This window comes from Homalodisca vitripennis, chromosome 3 (assembly GCF_021130785.1).
Source record: "Homalodisca vitripennis isolate AUS2020 chromosome 3, UT_GWSS_2.1, whole genome shotgun sequence".
Classification (NCBI taxonomy): domain Eukaryota; kingdom Metazoa; phylum Arthropoda; class Insecta; order Hemiptera; family Cicadellidae; genus Homalodisca; species Homalodisca vitripennis.
The window spans coordinates 63562173-63589807 of record NC_060209.1 but is presented as its reverse complement, the minus strand read 5'-3'; positions in this window follow the sequence as shown (position 1 = coordinate 63589807).

Sequence of the window (27635 nt, the reverse complement as noted above, 5' to 3'; positions counted from 1 at the left end):
AACATTCGTGATCTTTTGGATAATCGCTCGTATCGAAATCATCTATATTTTCTTTAATAATTTTGTAAGGATCACGTTTCAATTCTAGGAAGTAACTGTCTGTGTCCATGTAACACAGATTCAAATCTGGATCAAACTTCTTTAATTTGTTGTAATAAAACTCGTACATTAGCAATTTTGAGAGGTCAAGAACTGAAAAACCTATGTAGATTGGCTTGTTAAATTTAACTTTCTGCTTGTACATGTGACTCGCTATACAGTTGTCGTCAAAGATGTTAAAGCATTTGAAATTTGTTTTCTTAGCTTGTTTCATTGAAAATTCTTCATTTCCTAGTCTAATATCACATCTGTTTCTCACATTTTCCATAGATTTTCCAAAAACAGAGTTGTTCATCAGCTTGTAAAAATCTTTCTCAAAGTCGCTTGTAGCTTTGGTTCTCATACTAGTATTAAAATCAATGTAATCTTTCATAAAAGGCTTCTGATCGAATGCAATAACTCTATTCACATGTTTTAAACACCATTCCTTGTTCCAGATAGAATTTCAAATTTCTCGAATGAACAACATATTCAGTTTTATCCAGTAGAGTTGTGCAAAGTTTGTTGTTATAATGTTCTGGAGCAAGAGGCAAATCTTTATGATTTTCATGTAAATTCTTCGGATATTCTAGATCGACTTCGAGAATATAGCCATAATCTTCGTCGCCAGTGAGTTCCAAAATTGTTTCTTTCCAATCTGCTGTTGTATACGTTTTAGGATCCATCCACTTGATTTCGTTATATGGTAAATTTTGCATTAGGCCATACCCATAAAGGTTATTAGCATCGACGTACAACAAATAGTTTTTTCAGGCTTTGTCTTATCAAAATCTTTTAAATATTTGTTATTTGCTTTCACATATCGTTTAATACATTGAGAAATATGCCTCCGCGAATACCTTTTTCGATCATCAAATACATATTATAATCACTAATTAATTGTAATTCTATATTCGTTAATTTTAAACATAGCATCCCATGCAAGACTGGGAGCTGTTAGATAGTGTGCTGGATCAAGTTTTATAGCAATTCAAACAAATATTCCTAAAATTTTCAAAGATATCAGCGAGCAATAGAACATCTTGAATGTTATAGAGATCGGAGTAATTTCCTAGATTTTTCTCTTTTAATTTATTCCAAACAGCTAAATAATGTTGAAAATCTTTCTCAGATATGCACTCATCTGTCAAAAGTGAATAGAAATCTTGAATTCTCAATTCTTCTGTGTAATCAAGTTTTTCAATACTATCGATAAATTCATAGGGAAATATTCCTTTTCCAGATAGAATTTTAAAAATCTCGTCTTCGTCATTTGGTTGTCTATCTAGAATTGCGTTCAGACCATCTTGTATAAAATGATTTGTATGTTTGAAGTCTTCTCTCTTTAGATTTTTAGCTAACTTTTCAATAGACGATGCCATAAATCTGAACGTGTCTACGAAAGAAAACTTGATGAACTTTCTTGGTTTATCATCTTCAAACTCATATCCATATCCAGAATTTACAGAATAATTTATATATTTCTCATCTGTGTTTGCGATCAAATCAACATTACCATACTGTTTTGCCAACTCTTTTATGTACAAATGAGTATCGTAACATGACATATTGTGGCAGAAAACGGGAATATTTTGAGGAAATTTGAGATTCAAGTTACAAGATAAATGAGCTGAACCTCTAAATTTACCTGTTAAATGACAATGATCTCGTACTTTTTTTCTTGTTTGATTATCAAAACCCTCACATTCACAAAATTATGGCAAAGATTTGAATTTTGATATGCAATTTCTTCTTCTTCGGTCAATTTCATAGGTATTTTATTCTTAGAATTATACTTTTTAGCTATGTATTTCGATAATTTATTAAGTTCTTCAAACAATTTTGCAGGAACATTTGGCAAATCTTCTTCATTTTTTGCTCGATAACATATCGGCTTGTACATACGATTGGTCACATTAGACACTAAGTATAGAGTAAAACCATATGGAATGTGCTTCTGAATCTTGGTTGTGATCGATTTTTGCGGATTGTTTTTGCATGTGGGAATCTTCTCTAATATGCTTTCAAAATCCATATAAATTACGTACGGATGGCTAAACTTCTTTGATAATTAGTAAATTTAGTTGTTTGACCTGGAAACGGCATAATTGGCTTACAAACTTCGTGATTTTTACAAATTTTCTAAATGGTCTGCTAAATCTCTAGATTTGTAGAAATGGCTTAAACATCTCCTACATAGAAATTTCCTTTCTTTATGCTTGGATAACTGTGAACTCACTAATCTATTTAGATCGGTTATTAAAAGATATACAATCATTTGAAAAACGAAGTTACAATTCTAAGTACAAGTATCCGAAAATGTCAATAAATATCTACAGTTATGATGAGAAATTTAACATTGTTTCCGTTGCAAATTTCAGAAATGTATGACGCCGAGTTAGAAGTTGATTTATTGTATGTAAAAACAAGAAGATAAATCTCATTATGTTTTAAGGACATTGGATACTCGAAACCTGAAAATATCTCGTCATTTACAAATTGTTCGTATTGTTTTGCTCTATCAGCATTCTTTTCAGGTTTTTCAATAGCACATCGGATAGAATAAATAAAGCAATAATCATCTTTATTTTTTATATTTATACAAGCTTTTTTTATCTTTGATTTTCTTTGGTAAATCGATATATGATCCTGCGTTCATAAATTCGTGTTTGTTAAGGCTCAAAACTAGTTGTTTGCAGCGTTTTAATGTCCATCCAGAACCTTTATTTGGATGATTCGTTTGTTCTCGATGTGTTAATTTATTAAATTGCTTAGTAATAAAGTCGTTTATATCGAAGATCTCGTCTGCTTTTATAGTAAAGTACATTGGGCAAGTTTGTGTTTCACCGTTCACTAAAGTACGTTCGTATTCGCATTCTAAAGAGAGATAGCCCTTCATATTTTTAACGGTTTTCTTGAAATTTTTCGATTAAACTTTTAATTTCTGGACGCAAAATAGAAAGATATTTGTAAATTGACATGAAATTTTCATTTAAATTCGTTTAAAATGTATTGCTTGAAAAGACCATGGATAGAGGATAAAACTTCTACATCAATGATATTTTCAGGTTTCTCATTAAGAGTTTTGTCAATTTCTTCGATCATTTCAGACTTAGTTTTTATCGTTTGTTTCAATTGGACAATTTCTCAGCGATTGAATTGAATTTTTTCATCTTTAAATAGATTGAGATCTTTTTTACTTTCCTTAAAATTTTTCTTTAGTTCACGCAATTTTTCTATATTGTACATCTTTTCATGATCGACAATTTGATTTTCTTTAGCCCAATTCCTCAAATAATTTAGTTCTTTCTCATAAAGTTCTTTGTTTTTTAGATGATTTTTCGAATTGTAATGTCGAGTAAAGTTGGGGGGGGGGGGGGGTGGGGGGGGGGGGGGGTGGGGGGGGGGGGGGGTGGGGGGGGGGGGGGGTGGGGGGGGGGGGGGGTGGGGGGGGGGGGGGGTGGGATATTCATCGATAAAGAGATTAGAAACGTCGTATATATAAAATATGTTTCACTGTGTGGGGTTGTAGTAAATTAACTGTTTTTTTTACTTATGAATTCTTTAATCTAAATAAAACTACAGATAAAAGTTAAATAGTGTTTAATTTTTTAGATTTATACTTCAGGACAGAAATGATATGCATAAATTTTAAAATTATCTCAGACAATAGCGATATACGATTATAGTGGATCATATGAAACGCAGTAAAATAAAATTTTGCAGACATAAAAATACATTTTTGGACGTATTTACGTCCATAAGTATACATAGAATCTATTTACATTCTATGTATACTTAGTAAACGTCTCTCAGTTCGCAATTACCCCTTTGCTTTGAAACTCAGATTGCAATGCACGCTTGAGCTAATGTGAATAGGCAAAGGGCATATCGCGCACGTCATCAGTTTGTCGGTTGCTGCATGATTTCAACAAATGAAGTATATGTTTAAATAAATACCTTTCAGAAGAAACAACAGAAATTTCAGCACATCACTTCTAGATCAAGGTTATTGTAGATTTTTAAATACCAAAAATTTGCCTTGTTAATTTGTAAAGGCAGAACAAATTTATACTACGTCTCTGTACACAATTTTCATGTAATTTCGTGAGTAAGTATTTATATATACGTATAGTTTTCCAGCTTCTATCTTCTATTGTTATACCAACTGGTTGTAGCTCTATGATATATGATTTAAAAAGTCTTTATTTCAAATACTTAACTCTTTTGTGCGGTCATATGAAAAATGCACAGATTATTCCATACGTCCGATGTTAAGCCTGAAAAGACAGTCATGCACTGCGCTCTGCCAATGGTTGAGGTAATGTAAGAGTTGTACTATTACTTTATCTGCCCCTTTAATTGGTAATATTTCTAAATATCCTCAAAAATATCGAGTTGCCTTTCATGTTTTACTTTTATGTTGAATCAGGAAAAACCAACCCTTTTAAATTGAAACTATTGGACTAAACTGTAGGAATTGTATAGCAGATGTCTTTTTTTAAATAAAAAAATACCTGCCTATGTAATGTTATAAAAAACAAGTGATTTCTTAGTACAGCTGCGTTCAAAAAATGTTTATACAATAGAGCAATAATATGCTATTAAATCAAATAAAAATTTTTAACCTGCGCAGGGCTACAATTGAGATAAACAGTCTTTCGAAAAACATTTTATGTTATAGTTTTTGTAGAATAGAAGATTATGTTTCCGGCTTCAATTATTTTTAACTGCCACAGTTGCCTAAGTTAATTGGTTCTGTGGCTCAGCACATTAGTGGCTTCCTCAACCTTAAAAGTGTGCACTTAATTGCTGACTTAACTTGGGTACAACAGTAAATTATATAGAGAGTTATTGAACTTACAATTATCAATTTTAGTTTAATTCTTAAAATAGAATCTATATTAAATATAATCTATAATCTAGAACATTGGAACTTTGCTGTTATCCTCCTGCAACACTGTTCTTACAAAAGCAGTGTTTATTTTATCTTGATGAATATAAAATCTTCTCCTTATTAAGGGTTCACAATGTAAACTGTTCGTAAAGTACATGATTGAAAAGTAGCATGAATTAGGATAAAAACTGTCCAGGACGATTATATTTATTTAATTTCATTCAAAATATACCTAATTTATAAATTGTATTACTAATACACGTTATTTAAGATGAAAATTGCTTATTTTACTACAATATATATTACTTGAACGTAAAATATCCAGGATTATTACGAAATTGAAAAAACAAACGTAATTATCAAGTAGCCTTTTACAAGGTAAAGGTCACAGTACAATGTTGGACGTAGTAAGCTATGATCAAGGAGTAGACCCAAGAGTCCTGTAATATCCTTGTACATAATTTCGTAAATCTAGGTGTATCAAAATTTCTACTTACGTAATATTTAAAATTGAGTATGGGCTTTGAAATATTTATCACAAAAAAAACCATTGTCTATGGATGTATGTATATGTATATATACCAAAGACAAAGCCCTCACTCACTCATATCCAAGAAATTTGAAATATGGCGACATCAATTTAATAGTGAAACAAAATTATTTTCATGTAGATCAAGCAATCGTAGGGAATGAAATATAGTTGCAAATCATAAAAAAGAACTATGGCGCATTTTTCATCTTCCCGATGCCCTAGAGAGATGGGATTTGACAGTGGCATGTCTTAAGCTCTCAACAAACAAATTGAAATATTCATGAACATGAACCACATATTTGGATTCAAATGTGATTGCATCTTGCAAGAAATATAACATTTTGAAACCCTCGTCCCTCATAAATAAATAAATATATGAGAGAATTTTCATAATTATCTATAACTTATATATAACATTATATAACATTAACTACAAGGGTTGATATAAGTTTGCAACCCTAGAAGACCTATAACTTTAAGTTATTTTAACTGCTCAATAGAATCCAATACATTAAATTCACACCTATGGGCCATAAGGTTTAAGTACAAAAATAAATTATTTTCATTTAATTTAAGTACCAATAAGGCTTTAAATACTGTTACAAGCCATAGAAGAATTATTAAGTTTTGGGTTTTCAATTATTAAAAGCCGAACACAATTTAAATTAATACACTCATGTTTTATAAACTTTACAAAAATATATAAATTGTTGAAGGAGAATAAATAGCTCTATGGATTTAAAAAGTATTACGACAAGGTTTTTTTTAATTGCACAGTTATTATAAAGTACTACTTAACGTTCAACAAACAAAAAATAAAATAGTTTACTACTATGAGGAAAATAAGACTTGTATCGTATTAAATTACATTTTGAAACACTTGACGTAGTTCCCGCTTTGTAGCAACTGAGAAGTCTGACAAACAAACACAAGCATTGTACCAGCATTCGGTTACTTATAATATGCTTTGTGATTATCAGGAGAGAATACTTCTCAAACAACGTTTCTGTGAACTTTAATATATTAAAAAAAGAATTATGAATATACTAATCGGACCAATGACAAATGAAGCCAGTTAGGTTTTCTAAATATAGATTGAGGGCATCAAAGCGTAAATTCCTTACTCTTATTTATTGCAGTCCAGTTTAATGAGCGACGTTAACAAGGGTTATGACAAAGTTGAATTTGTTTACTAATGTTCTTTATCACAACAAGAATTTAATAAAAAAATTGAACTTGTGAGAGCTACAAACAATATTTAGGTATTTAATGTTGCATGTACGAATTATTAAATAAGAAAGTATTATAAAATATGGCCATTAACACATATTCAATGTATTTAACAACTATTATTAAATTTGTATGATCTAAAATCCAAAATGGTAAAGCCATGAAAATAATTAAAAATAATATAAGCGTTTTATTTTGCATAGCACAATAAGAAATTATACTTATAATATTAAAAAATTTATAAAACGTGTATTTTCCTTTACCATGCGTCTACTAGGTCAATCGCTTAGAATAGCTTCAAAGAGCGCGCTGCTGTCATGTCGTGAGTGCAACTGCTCTCTGGTAAGTAAAATCACACACAGAGAGAGAGAGAGAGGAGAGAGGAGAGAGAGAGAGAGAGAGAGAGAGAGAGAGAGAGAGAGAGAGAGAGAGAGAGAGAGAGAGAGAGAGAGAGAGAGAGAGGAGAGAGAGAGAGAGAGAGAGAGAATAGAAATAGAATAGAATATAAAAATATTTTTATTTACAAAAACATATACACATAGATATTACATTTATTTTACATTTGATAAATTGTAATTTACCCTTTTACTATACTTACTAAGTGGCGATAAAATTAAACAATTTAATTTTAAGTATAGTATTTGGATAATATTATTTATATAATTTAAGTAAACTATTTTTTAAATATTAACATATATTCTTAATGGAAATTAGCCTACATGGGCAAGCAGCTTGTGCGTAGGCTAGAGTCGTACTAAAAAGTGTATGTTATCTAGATGTCGAAAAAAAAGTGTTACTGTTACGTGTCGGTGTGTTTTAAGGCATAAAATCTAGAAATGTAGTTGTGTGATGAAGGAGATAAAAGATAATATTGTATTATACAAAAAGAATTAAGACCACATACGATATGACGAGCGCCGGGATATGAGGAAGGGTCAAGGTCAGGTTGGTCCCCAGTCTGAGTGAATGAAAGTCTCGGATCCTTGAACTCCAATTTGTAACAATAGTTCTGTGACATTATATTTAAATTTTGTAATACTACCTGATTCAAATAAATTTAAATGCTGAAATTTGTTACATATGTTTCTAAATAGAATATGTGAAATATAGTAAGAATTGGTTTTTGAAAAGGATTTATCTAATCTAATTACATTAATACCAACATGTTCTGAATTTCTTGTTTGGTAAGAGTTTATTATATATATATATATTAAGCTAGGTTTTTAAGCGTTAGACCGGACTAGGCGACCTTGAGCGAGAGCAGTAGAAGGAGCCGGCTGGTGGGAGGAGCTCATTAACTCCCACCATTTCCTCCTTACCCCTTACATTCCAATTTATACTGCTGTCTTGTTCATTAACCCTTTATAGGTTATGGTTGAAAATATCAACACCAAGAACTTTCCAGTAACGCACACCTGATTATATGTAATGTTTGATGGAACGCACATGGTTGAAAATTTCAACCACCTGATAATAAGGTTCATTTTTGAGTGACCTGCTGAAGGAAAATGGGTTCTATGTCCACAGTATCATTGTATTAGGTAAGGAACATCGGTTTGCCCATTGGTTGAAAGGTTCAGGTTTGAACGTGAACCCATACTATCTCATTGGCCTGTTAAAAGTGGTTGAAATTTCAACCAGTGAGCGTTTGAGCCTGCAGCTTCTCTCGAGATAAGGGTAGTTCATCAGGAAATTTTAATCTGGTTTATAACAGGTAATTATTTATAACATGATATATTTTTATACTTGTTTATGGTTAAATTGTCTGCCTTTTAACATGTATATCTAGAGTTTTATCTGAAACTGTCAGTATGAAAATTAAACTTATATATTAAAATTACTCTAACCTCAAATATACATCAAGGTTTTCAGTGGTTTATAAATTGATAGTTTCTTGATATATTTTGGCAATACATATACCAATGAACACAGAAACATGTGTATTTACAAAATATAATAGCAATACAAGTTAAAATTTTTTGGCTTTGCGAGTTATTTCCCCTAAAATAAATGTTTGATTAATTTATTTCTAGTTACAGTCCCGTAATACTTAAAATATTTTAATTAATGTTTATTACAATATTTTTATAGGAAAGTTTTCTATTTAGTATAGGGAAGTTTTTAATCCAAGCAGATACTTGAGATAGCCTAGATGAAACAAGGTTTGTTTTAAGGGACGTACTTCTTTGAAACAATACCTCCAAAATAAGCCTACCAAGTGGGGTTTCAAAATTATGGGTTTTTGGCTTGTAGTGTAACAAGGGTCTATGCTCTGTTTTGAAGTTTATGAAGGAAAATCAACCACAAGAGGACGTGAGGAAACTTTAGGAGAAAGTATTATACTGAGATTATCAAAGGCTTTTGAGGGACCTGGGATACTGCCTACTTTTTGACAGATTTTTTCTCAACACATCCCATTGTTACAAAAACTGCTAGCTAAATTCTCGTTTATATGTGGTACCATTAGAAATGATAGAAAATTCTTTTCCAGGAAGACATGTAAATTAGGTATTATTGGCAGATGTTGGCCTTCATTTTCCTCTATACTAACGCTAAATCGCCATTGTGCTCGATGTAGTACTAAAGAAAAGCCTAAGAGGTGGCAAATTGAATGCGAGAAGTGTAAAAATTGCTTTGTGCATTAATTGTTTTGCGCTCTTCCATAAAGACCAATGAATCTGTCAGAATAATTAATTACAAAAGTGTTAAAATACTACAGAACAAGTCAAAGTTTTTTATTTTTATAAAGAATTCAAAACATGTTAATTTTCTCAATTTTTAACCTTATAAAGTTGATTAGGGCTTTCTGTTTCAGTTTCTCTTTTAGTAAATAAATAATTACTATTAATCCTTCTATCATTAAAATAGGTTTTATTTTGAAAAGAATACACGAACTACTTATCTAACCATATTTTTTTTTTGTATTATTATAAAACACAACTTCTTTTAGTTAATCTTTATTATATTGTATTAGTATACCCATTATAAGGCAATTATTATTACATTTATATCATAATAAATTATGTATTTTATACACTTCATATGTGTCCTAATATAGTTATATGTACAAATAAACAAATCATCTAACTCAAATAATTTGTTTTTTTTATCCACAAAAAATGTGGTCGATATTTCAACCAGTGGACACGGAGGTAAAGCTATTCCCTTAAAAAACGCCTCACTGGTTGAAAAATCAACCATAGTGTTAGAGAAAAGTGAAATATATAAGAATATTTCTAACATTTTTTAAGAGTATTTGTGTATACCACTGACCACAAAAAAAAAGTTTCAGTTCAATATTCCAAACTTTTTTTAGGCGTGCACACACTATCCTTCTTTCAGGTGGTTGATTTTCCAACCATGTGCGTTTCCCGGTCAAAATGAGTGACCTATAAAGGGTTATAGTGTGTAAGGCCATTTTGCGTATTTTAAGAATGAAATCAGCTGTTTAGTACAATATAGATTTTATATAGTAAGGTTAATCTACAAAATAATGTTATTGACATTATGCTACTACTACTACTATTTATGCTACATTATGCACAATAGCTTTTTGTTTTCAAATTGTTGTGTGATGCTGACATTTCACAATCTGAAAAATAAATTTAAAATATCATAACAATTTTTATATCTCTAACTAAATTTTTAACTGAACTTAGTTTATTCTGAATAATAAAGAATATAATACGTAGCTTAAGTTTTTAAGTAATAGGAACTTTAATGTAAATTCTCAGATTAAGTTGGTTTAATAATCAAAGGTTTTGAAATTCTGATTGTGTAAAGTGTTAATTTATTAAACGTGCAGACCAGCGGAAATTTTAAATTAAAATGACATATGTTGCGTGTAAATCAGGTAATATTTTTTTATCATGATTTTTGGTCTGGTTTACCAACTATCTAAATACTTGAATAAAATTTCGTGTAATCAACAAAAAACGGGTGTTTTTGCCAAATATATATATATATATATATATATATATATATATACATGGCATTTTTGGCATAAGTATGAAATATACGTTCTTTTGAATAAATAAAAAAACTTGGTTGTTACATTTGAAAATATTAACTCTAACTCTATACCTTAAGATTGCTAATTTTTGAAAGATTGTTCATGATCATTTTAAAAAAAAACTGGAAAAATTTCTTGCATAATCTCTTTTATTTGTATTTATAGGTATTTTTTATGTAGATAGAGACATTGAAACGTTTTACTAACACAGTTATGAAAGAGTGCAATGAGTGAACGAAGAAACCAATAATTAACCAAATTAATTGAATCAAATTTATTTTTATAATTCTTATTATTATGCTCAAAATGTACATTTAATCTTTGCTCTACCTCTTATGGTTACCAAAATCCCTTTAGTGTGCTTAAAATTTAAAGACATTTTATATTGAATAATAGAAGAATACTATAAACAATTTTAGAGAAGGGTGGGTTTGAGCTTTGGGAGTCATGCACGATGAACTTATTGGGAACTTTTCCAGTATGTGCTACCTTGAGAGCAACTGTAATAGGCTGATTCTCTATAGAAAATATACTTAAAACAGCAATTTATGGTGTGAAGGTAACATAATTGTTTTGGACAGTTACCATCGTTTGGAGTTAAGAAATCAGAAACACTGCAAATTCATATGTATAAATCAGATAACATTCTGTTTTAGATGGATATATAAATTTAAAAATCACCGCAACCTATAAAAATATCACACCAAATCACTGTGAATCATCAAAACCATTTATTTAACCGAGAATATGATAATCCACCAACGGAACTTGAATTAGTAAAAAGAACTTTACACAAGTATTAAATAAAAGCCAAGTTAACTTCCCGTTATATTTAAACTACACAGGTACATTACATATATTAGAGGTCATACAGTTTTATCATTATTAAGATATATTTGAAATGAATAATATGTTTCGCTATCAGCAATGTAGTCTTATTTTACAGTAGAAAGCAAATAATTACAAACTTATTAAATCGCGAGGTTTTTCCTGACATGACTTATAAATTGATTAAAGAACATAAGTCGATTGCACACATTAAAAGAGTAGTAAATATAAACGTTAATTGTGACTTGAAAGAACACAGGCTACGGGTCGTACCGCACACATTTATCAAGCAAAGTCAAACCCGTTGCCGCAGCTTTTCGAACTTTGGCGCCAAATAATTTACTGCTGACACTTATTAACTTTCCAAGAATACTTAACTTACCCACTCAGCTATTTTCGTTTGCATCTAGCTCAGTTCAGAGACGCAGAGGTGCGTTACAAAATACAAGGCATTGGTTTAAAAACTATTTGCAGTACGCGTAACTATGGTTGGGTTTTCATAATTTATTCTGCCACGGTACTAAAAATATTAAAGTATATATTTTAAGGATGATACGACCCAAATATTTTAGATGATTTTAAATTTCAAACTATGTTTCTTTTATTTATTTACACTAGAAAGTAACCACAAATTAAACAGAAAGTAAACAGTCTTGGTAATGTCTTCATATTCCAATAAAGAAATATTCCATATGTGTTTTTAGTAACGAGGAGCGTTTGGTCGCTAATGTGTGAGCACACGAACGACCACATACCAGAAAACAATCTAAGTCATTATAAATGACATTTTGGTACGATTCAATAGGCCTTCACCTCCCTGCCAAACTTTATTCATTTAGGAAAAGTAAGCATTTGGTACAGGATCCCTTCTCGATCCACCTAGGAATGCAGGGCCGAGCATTCGGCTTGAAAGCTGCGCTGCTCTAATAGCTTCAATTGAATGTCTGCCTATGAAACCCACTGGAAAATCTGAGGAACTGTGAATCCCAAAAACAACAATGCAAGATCACATGCGCAAGGATTTAAATGTAAAGTACTATCGGCAAGTATCAGTTAACGAGTTAAGTGACAATGACTTGAACAGCCGTGTGCAAGAATGCCAGATTATACTTAAACGCTTTCAGAGATCAAGGGACCAGAAACATGTGTTGTTTAGTGATGAATGTGCTGTTTACTGCAGTTATCGCAATCGATATGTTAATTCTGGTCCAAAGAATATCCAAATTTTTACGAAGGATTGGAAATTTTCCCGTCTCATGTGATGCTTTAGGTTGGAGTGACAAGCGACCGTCTTAATATCCTTTATTTTCTTGAATTATCTGTCAATTAATACAGTTATCTCAAACTGATTAAAGAATTGTTGGTACCTGAATTAACAGCTGACGGAATATTGAACACAGTGATTTTGCATCAAGATGGAACTCCGCCACACTTTGCTTTGAATGTCCACCGCCGCCTGAATGAAAGGTTTCTGAACCGATGGATTGGACTTTTTGGTCCGATGAATTTTGACGATCAGCAGATTGTTCCGCCCTAATATCCTGGCATCGAAGAAGCACAGATTTTCCACAGCTGACAGTGCTCTGCGTTTTATAAAGGAAGAGATACTGAAAAATATGAAAACAGCGTTATGGTACAAAAGATGAACTAAGAGATTGAGTTAGGACAGCGTTTGTACGATTTAACCCAGAGATGCTGTAAATAATGAGCAACGAACATGGCGTCGAATCAAGCTCTGCTAAGACCACGGCAGTATGAATACCGATGTATGGATTAAAACTAATGTTAGCTATGGTTTATTACTAAATAAATATATACTTCAAGTAAATCATTATGGTTTTTTAATACCTATCGAAACAATATTCTATGTAAAGGTACTTCCTTATAATAGAATATCTGATGAAATACACTTAAATATTTCAAAAGTTTCATGTAACAGTAAATAATTATGTTATTAATATTGCATGTGAAACCATTTTAATGTACCGTAGTTGTAATTATTTATACTGAATCGCGGTAGGAATTAGGCTCTTTTGTTAACTAGACGCGGTGCGTGGACATTGTTTGTTGGTTCGAGACGAGACATCAGCTGATCGAGATGATTACAGTGATACGTTCCGAGCCGGTTCCCGGAGAGAGGGGGCCCAGTGTTGAAGTGACAACGACAACGTAGAGACGTTCAACTAGAGAAGGATTAGTTCTTTCTCTAATCCTATAGTTTGGATCTAGAGTAATTCTTTTAATCGGGTGTAAATTCAAATCAAGTTATTAATTTTCTTTAGTGCGTTTTTAGTTTCCTATCAGCCTCCATAGTCTTCAAAGTAGTAAGTTCCGTACCAGCGTTTAGTTAATATCTTTTATTTTTATACTGTTGTGATTAAATTTGTAAAATTTCCCATGTTACAGAGTCTGAGAATTAATTCAATTTTTGAAGTATTGTGAATAAAATTTTGGTCGTAAAGTTAATATCAAGTTTTGTGTTATATTGATTTTTGAATATTTTGAGAAGAGAACTTTTTATTATATTTTGTTAATTTAAACCATTTTTGGAGAAGTATACATTTTTAGTTTCATTTTAATTTTAATTATTTTTTGATCAGACTCTTAATTAGATTTGATCGATTGTGAGAACTTTTTTGAATAAAATCAAATCTAAAGTTTGTAAACTTTGTTAAAATTTTGGGTGAACTTTAATTCGGAATAAATCAAGTATTTCCGAAAAGTTGTTTTGATTTATAAAGTATTAGCTCAAAAGTAATATAATATATGTACTATAATAACGGTACATTAAAGTCACTTAAACTATAAAGCTAAATTGTGCTGTTCCCTTATGTATTAGACAGTGGGATTGGAAACGCTTCCTGCCTAGATGCTATGAAAGAGACGTCGAGTGAAGAGAACTTTTGTATACAATATATAACGTTCACTGTCATGTAAAGAAATAGTTATTTAGATAGCGCTGCCTACGAAGTGGGCAATATAATGCCGACTTGGCTTCTGTTGCAACGCCAGATGGCGTCCCCTTTTAACAGTAATTCCCCATAGGTATCAAAACCTATTAGTTTTCCTATTTCTTTAGGACAGGAATATGAGAAATTTCACTTCTAAAAGGGAATTTGCACTGATTCCGGAGTGACAGTATATTGTCGATGGCTAAGGTTGCGCGTTAGTCCATCATCCTCATTGTGTCCAGTACCATGAAAAGGGATTTTGGGCATTCATCTTAGTCATGTCTCCTTAGAAATAAGGAAGCCTGCTCTATACCAGCGTCCATAAGGTTACCCAGATTTAAGTGACACTTGGTTTTGTACTGTAGCGTACGTTACGCTTTTGAATAACCCCTAAGATGATGAGAGGCCAGAAGATTCAGAAGTAAATTATATAACGTTAAATTATTTTGCCCTTTTCATATTCTTAAATGACTAAAATCATAAAAACCTATAAAAGTTATAAAAAATAATAATAAACGTAATAATGATTCACAGCATAGCCTTCATTTTAAAATCATATTATAAAATAAAATGAAATTTTAGTACATTTAAACTTTAAAACATTAAATATTACACTTTTTTACATAAATAATAAATGACAAGCTGAAGGTTATACTGCAACGCCCTGAGACATTCAGCTGGTAAACGTGTAAATCTTTCCAGAAAGTTTAAAGTCACTTCTTGCCGATTGATAAAGTTGTTGTCAAGCAGAATAAATGGCTCCAGAGGTTCCAGCGTTCCCAATGTACTTTTAAGAGAACTTTTTATTCTACGTCTCAATTTTATGTTTCATGTTAAATTAACCTTTCCTTCTCTAAAGCATCAAAATTAATTTTAAATATTATAATTTAGTAATTTATTATCATAACACTAATTACCAAATGTAGATTTCTGTTAATTATAAACACTCTTTAAATGAGTGCATATTTAGTAAATCACGTTGAGTTTAAGCAAAATAAAAAGAACTTCATTATTATAAGTAATTGCTTAATTAATATCATACTGACAATTGTAATTAAATCAGTTTGTTTGATGTAATTAATTAACCTTGGATTAGAATCAAACACTAGATGGTTATGTGATAGTTCATAAGCCAGAAAATATAAATTTAGTATTACTTTCAATGTCTATTCCATTCTATTATATTATTCAAAAAGTGAGATAAATTTTAAAACGAAAGTTGTTTGGTTCATGAAAACAAATCTTAAAATTAATAAATACTATTCACGATAGTAATAATAGTATTAAAATATTACGTTTATAAATTGAATTAGACATGTATTTTTAGAATATAATATATATATATATATATATATGAATTTGGAGCTATTTATCTCATCCTATACTACTTGATAGATTTCCAGTGTAAATGTGTTGATATTTACAATCAATTAAGTGTTTCTCCTTTGGTAGTTCCAAATATTAACTGCATGTTGAACATAAAACCAACTGAAATCAATCTGAACGTCAATATTTTTAGATCATATGAATTCACCACTTCAAGTATCATGCTTGAAACCTTTATGTAAAATATTACAAAAGCTGATCCTCCATAATCGGTCACTTATAATTTTTTATATTTAAATGTATAATTTCAAGTATAATTGACCACTAGTTAACTGCGTGGATATAGTTTAAACAGATTCTCCACTAGATCAATCTTAAAGATTAGCTAAAGATTCCAAATCCACAAAAAATACCGTGTGTCCCAAAACCAGAGGATATTATTCTTCTAAACGCAAACACAAAAAAGTGTTATAATTAGAAGAGAGATCTTTTCATGAAAATTGTGTCAAAACAGTTGACTCTAATTGTTTAAAATGACGACCTAAAGTGCAGAAAAACGTTCAATTTTTGGTTTATGGTCACGCCAATGATATGAATCCAAACCCAAATAATCTCTCGAAATAATTAATAATTAATTAACTAATATTACTTAAAATAGTTATAAAACTTCCGTATTCTTACTGTAAGCATACTAATAAAACAATAATTTGTAAATCCAACATCTGGTTAAGCAGTAAGAATAAATTAAGTTAATAGCTCTCGTATTAGTGTTTACTCTCGTGTGGACTGGACGTATGGAATGCTCATTTCCTGTCGACGTGTGCAGCTACGGTGTCCATTTTCTGTTAAGGGTACTGATGAGACCTAAGTTGTTTCATTTGCACTTATGTAATAATATTATTTTAATTCAAGTTATAAGTTTATAATTGTAATATCGTACATAACTGTGTACATACCGGTCACCTCATGAATGAATTTAGCTTTAAATTTTAAACTCTCCATGAAAAGTCGTTGATGTCTTTTACGCGACATGTCGTGTGTTGTACTCTTACCTTTGTTAGGAATAGCACATTTGATTTCGGGGATTATTTTTAAATATCATGTTTAATTTAAACGTTCAAATTGCGGTTTAAATTACGTAAAATATTTGTCATAATAACTCGATTTATTAAACATGACCTAGTTTCGTACTTACTTTTTAGTCTATATAATAATGGAAATGTTATGCACTAAAACGTAAATTCACTAATCCATTGCATTTTATGCAGTTGTTCAGTTTCAACTGTACAAAAGTATTTTACAGTTTCGTAGATAATTGCCTTTGCGTTATATTTAATGTCAATATTATTTTAATTTAATTAGCTAGTTCCTTTGTTTGTTAGAGACTGTTCAATACTTAGTTTCTTACAATACTATTACCTTAGTATTAGTTTTATTAAGTTAAACATTTTCTCAATGCAAAAAGTTACTACATTTTTAAAATAATCAACCAAAAATATAAAATATTACTAGTATACTTTGACTTGTGTTAACATAACAACAATATTTTGTTTAGATATAATACATGTTTTAAACCGATTTTATGTAAATACTTTCACCAAGCAATACTCTGAGAGCCTAACACCACCACCCAAATATAAGATTTACGCATTTTTATATACACGGTGTCTATCATGCGGTAATGTAGTAATAAAAAATCTTCCGCATGAAGCCCAAATATCATGAGGCCCAAATCACGCTTGGCCAAGATGTGCGTGGAAAGCAGTAGAGACGATCCCGTGCCGTCATGTGGCCAGCGTTCGTTTAGTAATGGTTCCGTCGTCTTTTTCAGAAAATAAAAACATTGTTTCTACAGACAAGCGTTTTCATTCCTCCAGAAATCAGCAACACAGTAGCTGGATGACTAGTCTACTAAATTTTATTGTTTACTTGTTTATCATCTTTTCCTATCAAGTACTTATTTATTCATATCTGATATTTAAGTTAAACCAAACTAAAACTGTTATTTTTGTTTCCTGCCATGTTGTATTCTCCTATAAAATTTTGTAAACCAGTCAAGAAGATATGTCAAGGAAAGCGGTAGGTCACAAAACAATAAGTCAATATCAAGGTAATACACGCAGAGTGTGACACACAACCGCGAGTCTCCTGGGGATGAATTAGAATCCCGCTGTGTAGCTGTGTGTCACGGTGCGTATCGTTGGTAACTGTGAGGCATATAACCAAGATATTACGTTAGTTTTACAGGTAAGAAGTAAAATAATGTTAATAAAATATATGTTTAAATAATATTGTCTATATCGAATGCCATGCAGTTGTAAATAAGTTTGCATTTAATAAAACTCGTAACACGTAAAATGACTGTATAATTTGAAATAAAGCTATATATATACAACTACTACTACTAAAATTAAATAAGAATGTTTCAAAGTTACGAAAGAGACAATAACAAATAGATGACAAAAGATACCTAATTTAGGTTTGAGTCTATAAATATAAAGTAAAGTGAGACTACTTTTTCTCTTATAGCTTGCAATTACACGCTCCTTTGCACGTTCCTGCTAGCTCGGGTAAATTATTTTTCTGATCCCGAAGTTGAGATTGCCTTTTTGATGTGTATATATGATCAGATAAGCCTAATTCTGTCTAAGGTGATCAACGATTGATTTCCTAGCAGTCATTTTAGTAAAATTGTTATTTTAACCTTGTCTATTAGATCTAATACTTAATATTTTACAAAATTTTATAGTTAAAATTAAATCACCAATGACACTACGCTTTTGTTTCTTTATGAACTAAAAAATACTGTTTATTTATTAGAAAAACGAGCAGGAATTGGTAAATTAGTATTAAAGCACAGTCCAGCGAACTATCATCATTTAAATGATTCAAAGGGAGTCTTTGATGCTAATTCTGACCAACTTATGCTTTAGGGCATTTTATAAGATAGATGAGTAATTAACTAATCGCTGAAATCTAAAACTGTATAAAAATATTCGCTCATCCTTTGTGAATATACTAACTATAATTATAAAAAATAATAAACAATACACACACACACACACACACACACACACACACAACACACACACACACACACACACACACACACACACACACATATATATATTTAACATTATAAAGTATGAATGAATGGCAATAGCCAAATTCACTTTCAATAAATACTTAATCAAAAGAATTACTTGCTCCGCCAGGTCTTGAACACGGATCTTTTACTTGCCGGGTAAGTGTGTACCACTTAACCACAGATCGCTTATTTTTTACAATTAAATTATTTTATTTTAGGCCGTTTCTCACACATAACCAAACTAACATATGATCTTAAGGCCAAATACCTAAATCCACTATTTAGTACCTTTATTCATTTAAAGTGCTAGAATAATTCAAATGCTTATAACATTAATTTTATTACATAATAGTACTGTGAATTTAAAGAAGTTATGAAAGACCAGAATAGACGAACAGTATTTGTAAAATCGCACAACACAATTATTATTGTTTAATAGTTTCAAGCGGGAAAGTTCTACAGTTTCTGCTGTTATAATAATTTACATTAGAATTTGAAACGCCGTGGGTTGGAACTTTTAAACATGGGAACAGAACATTTTATTAGATGGTACATTCGAGGTGTCTTGCTAAATTTAATTTTATTCAGTTCAAACTTTCATGACGTTTCGTTAGCTAAATTAATAGAAAAAGATTAATACCAATTTTATTATAAACCATATATTTGGGAATATTAAGCAAAAACTAATATAGTAGTAATTCATACAATTGTGCTCTTAATTTTATGTATGTTATATAACATAATATTTTAATATAAGTTATATAAATAAAGGATTGAATTTTTTTAGAATTTAAACCATTATTTAACTCAGTAATGGATAACATTACTCTGATAAAATAACACAAGTGTAGTCTCAGGTGATTTCCAATGTTTACATGTGCTCACGATCGCGTGGTTAGTATCAATTCGGAAATATTAAGTCAACTTGTTGTTTTATTGGTAGCGTGGGAGCCTAATGATTCAAATAGAAAGTGTTTTTAATCTGCGAGTTGTTTATTATCAATATACTGTACATTTTTATTTGTTATATTACTATACTACTGTATATCTCCATACTTGACATTTTAATATTAAAAGGTAATCTATAAAACAAATAATAAAACAATTGGACATATTTTTATTATTTATAGAACTGTATTTATTATTACATATATAAAAGCAACGGATAAGTTAACCAATAAGTTGGTTCTGCTAAGGGATGCCTTATTGTTTGTGAATTGTTTAAACTACCAGAACTTAATAATAATTTATAGTTGGATAATGAAGTTGGATGGTAATTCTTCTTTTTAGAATGTGAAATTTCAGTCGTTTCATTTTGCAAAATATTAGTTTCAAACTGAGGGTTATATAACCACAGTACATCTATTAAGTTCCGATATGGTTATTTACTATGCAATTGATTTAAAAGATATAAGATACAACAATAAAATTTTTATTTTTTTATACTACTTTGCAAATAATTGTATCGCGTTACATACAACATTTAACACAAAATTAGATTTTGGTATGGGTGTCATAAGATTTTCTATTCAAAATATACAAGGCAGAATTACGTAAAAACTACGTGTCTCGTAGCAGTCTTCACTGAGTAAGCATCTGTGTGCCAACTACAAATCTATATTTCATTTCATTTTTGGGATGTCGTGCGAGTAAATTAATTAAATAAATAAATAAATATATATATATATATATATATATATATATATATATATATATATATATATATTTGTATAATAGAAGTTGGTTCTGCTAAGGGATGCCTTATTGTTTGTGAATTGTTTAAACTACCAGAACTTAATAATAATTTATAGTTGGATAATGAAGTTGGATGGTAATTCTTCTTGTTAGAATGTGAAATTTCAGTCGTTTCATTTTGCAAAATGTTAGTTTCAAACTGAGGGTTATATAACCACAGTACATTTATTAAGTTCCGATATGGTTATTTACTATGCAATTGATTTAAAAGATATAAGATACAACAATAAAATTTTTATTTTTTTATACTACTTTGCAAATAATTGTATCGCGTTACATACAACATTTAACACAAAATTAGATTTTGGTATGGGTGTCATAAGATTTTCTATTCAAAATATACAAGGCAGAATTACGTCAAACTACGTGTCTCGTAGCAGGCTTCACTGAGTAAGCATCTGTGTGCCAACTACAAATCTATATTTCATTTCATTTTTGGGATATCGTGCGAGGAAATATATATATTTGTATAATAGAAGCTATCATGAAGAAAATAAACGTTTGCGTGAAGACAAAAGAGAAATTGTGTCAGCCTCCTGAGTGGATTGTGCCCAACAAAATTCCATAGACGTGCACTGTCATAGGAAACATCCTTGTCTATGCAGAAATTAAGTATTTTGCAAATTTAAAGTTTCCAGATGAAATATTTCTTGAGATATATTTCATGATAAATTCTCATATATTGTAAGTTTGATTTCATAGCAGTGTTAAAATAATAAATGTTAAGGTGGGTTAGAAAGTGTACAGCAACGCAAAAGTGTACAATTTTCAAGCTTTTATTTTATACCTTGCTGTTATTATCACAAAACATAACCTTTATGATTAAAATAATGCACATTTTGATGAATGTTATGATTGTACTCAATAAACTCAGTTTTGTAACGAATTTATTTATTTTGTTACTTTGTTGTGACCATCATGGTTATAAATAAGACATATATAACAGATTTCGATAACGTTCAGCTCAATCCCATAGAGTGAATCATCAAATCTGCATGTAAACTTTCAAGTGTATGGGTCAGTTCGTCATGGAGATATCGGGCGGACAGACAGACAGACAGACAGGCAGTCATAAGTGAACTGTTTCAGCCCCTCAAGTGATAGGCTTCCTTAACGCTCAGGTATTATTTTTATTGCTTCTTGGCTGACTTATAATCCTTATTTCTCTAATAAAATGTTGGAAAATATTGTTTACTCCTGCCGTAGTGGAGGAGATTGCATAATATAATCTTGGTATAGCTGATTATCCTGATTATAGGTGATTATTATCACAATTTGACTGTATAATACTTGCATTATCATTCCAAATATTGTTTGTAAACCCTAAATTGTCAATTTCGGATTCGTCCTTAAACTGGACAACAGATTTAAGAAAAGTATGAATATTGGATAAATTTTAATTTATTTTTGGGAAATATACAGTTATATAAAAATAAATTTATACTATCTACGTTTGCTATACTAAAGCCAAATGCGTTAACAGGCCTGATAGAAAAGCTGTTTGCTATTAATTGCATAGTAGATGATGTTAAAATAATAATTATTTCACGACAAAAAAGTACTCACATATAAATTTAAAACATCGCTCTCCTAGGAGGATATTCCTGTACTCCATCCAATCCAGGCCATTATCGATTTTAAATTCCAAGTAGTCGTGGACGTAAAGAGACGACCAGTAAAATATGACCAAACAAACGAGTGTTGTGCACGCAACGGTAATCGTGTTTGCACATTGAGCACACTCGGGAGTACGTTACAGCCATGATAATATACGGGCAGTACAGAGGGAATGGATAACTCAACTGGAACAACGATGTTTGTCGACTGTAATTAATTTACAGTCAATTAATATATGTAATTAATATATGAGATCAAAATTATACTAAGTATACATTCACAATTATATACATTTTGATTACAGTTTTTCACGTGCTGTATGTAAGTGATTTTCCTCTCTCAATAGTAGTCTTTTGGCGTATAAACCCAGCTTTTGCTTTGTATGTCGCAGATATACCAATTAACTTAACAAATCTCAAAAATAAATGTTTATAACATTTATTGTGGTTCCTTGCTCGATTACATTGTTTATATGAACAAAAAGGAGAATGTCTTATACTATTTCCGTCATTGCTATAAAATAATGAAACTTTATAAATGAGTTATTTTATGATGTTAACGTATTGTTGGTATATGTTTTAAACTGTGCTTGTATGAATATAACAATCTCAGAATATTCTTATACACAATTAATTAATTCTCCAAGAGGCGCATGAAGGAAATATTTTTCTAAACGACCTCAGGAATCCGATCCAGTGGCATGTCTTAGATATGCGACGTTTTCCACAAGAAATATAGTAAAGTAAACACGTGTTAATAATTTAAATGTTCCATTTTATCATAGTTTTTTTTGTAAATATTATATTATGACGGTAGAAGACTTTTAAATCGTTGTAGAAGATCCTTATATGCCTTAACAAGAACTTTTTTCTCAAATGTTAGGCATCTGTCAAATATAAGTTTGTAAAGTTTTACATTATAGTGGTTATAAATTCACAACATTGTTTTAGCTCATGAGGTAAATTAGGACGATTATGACTATCGAGTCGAATTTGGGAAATAATTATGCGGAATATTTATAATAACAGAATTATATAAAACATAATTGATTTCTCAGATGAAGCTACTTTCATGTTAATTGGTAACTTGAACTTAACAACTTACAATTTAACAAGAGTCAAAATGCTCGTTATTGGGCTTACCCTTATTGAATGAGAAAGCAACACACCCACCACTATAAAAAAAATTAATATTTTGCTTGTTATTGTGTGGGATCTGTTTGTTGGGCCCTTTTTATTAATGGAATCGTTAATAGGTATACCAGGAAATCGTTTTTATCCATTTATCCAAATACCAACCAACAACTGTAAGTTTGGTTCCAACAGGACAGAGTACCTCCATACTATAGCCTACATGTCTGCAAGTATCTAAATAATATTTTTCCAAATTGCTGGATACGCAGAAGTGGAAATATCGAGTGGCCACCAAGATCGCGAGATCTATCTCCAATTGACTACTTTGTGTGTGGCCACATTAAAAACACTTGTATAAAACGAATCTCCAGTGCACTGATGTCCTTAGGGGCAGAAGAGTAGCTGTTTCACTGAATCCAAGACGATGAAGCTCCAACCATAACCAATGTATAACCTTTAAGTACAAAGCAATAAATTAATTAAATCATAAAATTCAATACAATTTAACCCATTTCCAAGAGCCTGTGCCTTCGGTAAACCTTCATATACACTCCTCCTACATGGAAAGGAAATCGTTTTCAATATGTAGGTAAATATTTCAACTTGAAATTCTGTCTACATAACTCAAAATTTCATAGTATTTAGAGAAAGCCCTATGAATTGCATATCATTTTTCAACCTCAATTACGACTTTTATTTCTCTTTTAATTTAAAACATGATTCGTTGACAATTTTATTACTTATCAAACTGTACATTATCAAATAATATACCACATGGTAGTACGTATATTTTTAAAATAGAATAATTGAAAAAATGTGTCTTGCTTTATGATAATAGATAGGATAATGCAACTATGCAAAATGATTTCAATAATAGGTTGCAAAAAGTTAAATTTTCAAAAAAGCAATCACGGTTTGCTTGATGGCTATTATTAAAGAGGGTTCGACATTATCTTTGCTATTGACTTTTAAATGAGTTTCTCCTAGATCGACGGGTCCGGAGGGATAACTGTCAATCTCTTCATCACACACGAGTTAAAAGTATATTTTGAATTATTCGAATATTGTTGTTCAACAGTAAAAAAACACATTTTTTTATGCATAGTTATCACTGTATATATTATTGTATTATGTTTTAGTTTATTTGAAGATTATGTGTTATCAATTGCACAATATTCTTCGTAGCTTATAACTGAAAATGTTTTACTCATTATTTATTTATCACGCTTTTGATATTAGTAGTATTTTACCAATTTATAACACCCAATGCGTTTTCAATATTTTGTTTTAGTTTTGTAAATAATATAATTATCGTATGTTATTATAAATCTGAGAACTTTAAGGTTTAACGAATATAACAATTGAAAAATTGGTTAGTTGTTTGTCTGGAATTGCAAACCCATTAGCATTCTAAGAAAACTCGGATAAAATGCACTTTTATATAAAGGAACTATCTTGCAACTACGTGATGGGTTAAAGAAATAGACGGGTGTCTTATGAAAATTGAATACTCTTAGATGGCACATTATTACTGGAATTCTTGGATATTGAAAGACTTGAATAGCAATTAAATAGTACTTAAATATTTATTGTACTACTATGGATTCTTGGTTGCTTTATAGAGTTTTCATATAACGTTCCTAGAATCTATTGTTAGAGAACGGATTATTGTACTGCATAACGGTAAATCGTTTTCGCACAAAGCGAACTCTTGAGAACGGTTTAATTAAAGTACGTTCAAAAACATGTGGTTCGATTGCAGATATTTCTAAACATGAACATACTTTAAACAATAGGCGTATCTAAGGTTACTTATGCTTGGGTGCAGATTAACCTTACCGGAAAATCTGGGAATTTCCTATACATCCCATTCAAGCTACGGCCCGGAGACACAACACTGGAATATATTTAAATTATATAATTTTACAAGAATCAAGTTCAAAAGCCTTCTGAGAGCAAATTATTCTCATTCAATGACAAATGACATGGTTATAACTTAAATGGAAACTGTTTGAGACCACCAGATAAGACAAAATTAAGATAACTACGTTGTTTCAACATACGGACATTTTTCTGAACCTCTATAAATCTCTTTAAGAACTAAAATTTATGTCCTCTACGAATTAACTTTAATTTATAGATTATAAAATAGATTCTTGAAATGTAATAGGATCTTTAATTTAGTATTTAATTAATATGTAGTGTCGTTAAACATGTTTATTAATTTTAAACCATGCCATCCATGATAACTAGGTACTACCACTTATCTTTATACATACATTTATAAATGATACATTTACTGTAAAATACAAGTAGTCATGACTCACGATATCAGTAATCGTGTTTCTTACAACCAAGTGGGTGACGCCAAGTATAGTGGTAGGTAAATTATGCAGATAATACTTTAAGTAAAAGAAATTATCAATTGTGATATTTGTGAATTTTTGTATAAAACTAAAGACATATAAAACGCCTACAGTTGGTTTTATCTATGTGTATTTCAACTATACACAAAAAGAGATCACATAAATATTTAAATGTTTAAATATTTAAAATGTAAAAAAATTACAGAATACTTTGAACCCGAGAATGCACACTTTCAAAAATGTATTTATTTCCTATATCCATTGTACTATTTATTTTATTAATACACGCGTATGAAAAATTATCTAAAGTATACTTTTTGCAGGCAAAATTACTAAATTGTTACAACACATAGTAAAAAAAAATTCGATGTTTCTAAATTGTTTTTATTGTTAACTGAATAATTTCATCATAATTCGTAAATATTTCGTTTATTAAAGCAATACAACGTTATTAGCCGTCCTTACGGAATAAATATTATCATTATCGACTATATAATTATACTCATTTAATTATAGTATTAGTACTTTCATAAATACATCGAGAAGTATACCTTAACATTCATTTCACTTAACAATATTTTATATGCCTGCTATTCTGTTTATTAAAACAATGATTAAAAATTATAGCTCTTAAAAAATGTATTTAATTGAATCAGTTACGCTAATTAAAAAAATCTATGATTTTTTATCAGTCATAACTTTTATTCATGCCATATAACTTCACAAGACATTATTAAATGAGTTGGCATTATATTCTGGTTCAAATTGGATAGCGAAGGTTAGATAAAGTGATATAATAGTGTTGAATACTGTGTATTGTTGCCTTGTACCAACTCTTTCACTTATATCTGCAATTCGGATTGTTACTTTTGGATCTATAACATGCTACAATCACAGGAAGCACAAAACAAATATTATTTTTATTGGTTAATAGTGCGAAAATATAGTTACAGGAAGTGTCTCTGCACTGCTTATATGTAATCGCTTTGTAATCGGAGGTTGGCCCGATTGTTAACCTCTGCTTGGCGTAAAACACATCTTTTGTGTAAACTTAATTTATTTATTAGGCACATTTTAATGTCGTTGTTTTATTGCATTGTGAGGAGATTTAAGAGTAGAAACTCTTGAGAATATTTAAGTAACAGTAATGTTTGTGAATAATGTTAAGTATTACATTGTTTAGTTGAAAATTATTTAATTATAACATATTTAATAATAAAGTTAATTAACTTGTAATTTACATATGTTGAAACCTTAAATATTTCAGTTGCCTCAAAAGAAAAATACTCGTCTAATATTGTTATCACGGCTAATTTTCTATTTTAATATAGTTCATCTACAGCCTTGTAAGAATCAATAGTAGGCTTTTTTTTAATGTACTCCTGTTATAAGATATTAGTATTTAACTGCAAAATAATAGATTTTAGACTCCGTATAGTTCATTGTTCAAACCTCGCTCTCTCAGAATATAAATGAATAATTCCCACACAAATTAATTAATGCGTAACCCACTAGCCGGACATAATTTCTTTTATTTAAGTAATTTTAAAAGCTCACAATTACAGATTTAAAAAAAATATAATTGTTCAGGAGTTAAAGTGAATTGGTTTAAAAGCTAAAGCCAAATCACAATGAACTTTTTAATACTTATTAACTTATATTCAGCTGATATGGACAAATGCAATTCTTAACGCCATGCCCGTCGAGATGTAAAACAACTACAATTTGTAACGCTTTTAAAATTACTCTCCGATTACCTTAAAGAAACAAAATTCGAATTTCTCAACTTCACATTCACTGTTGCAACGACGCAGTTAAATAA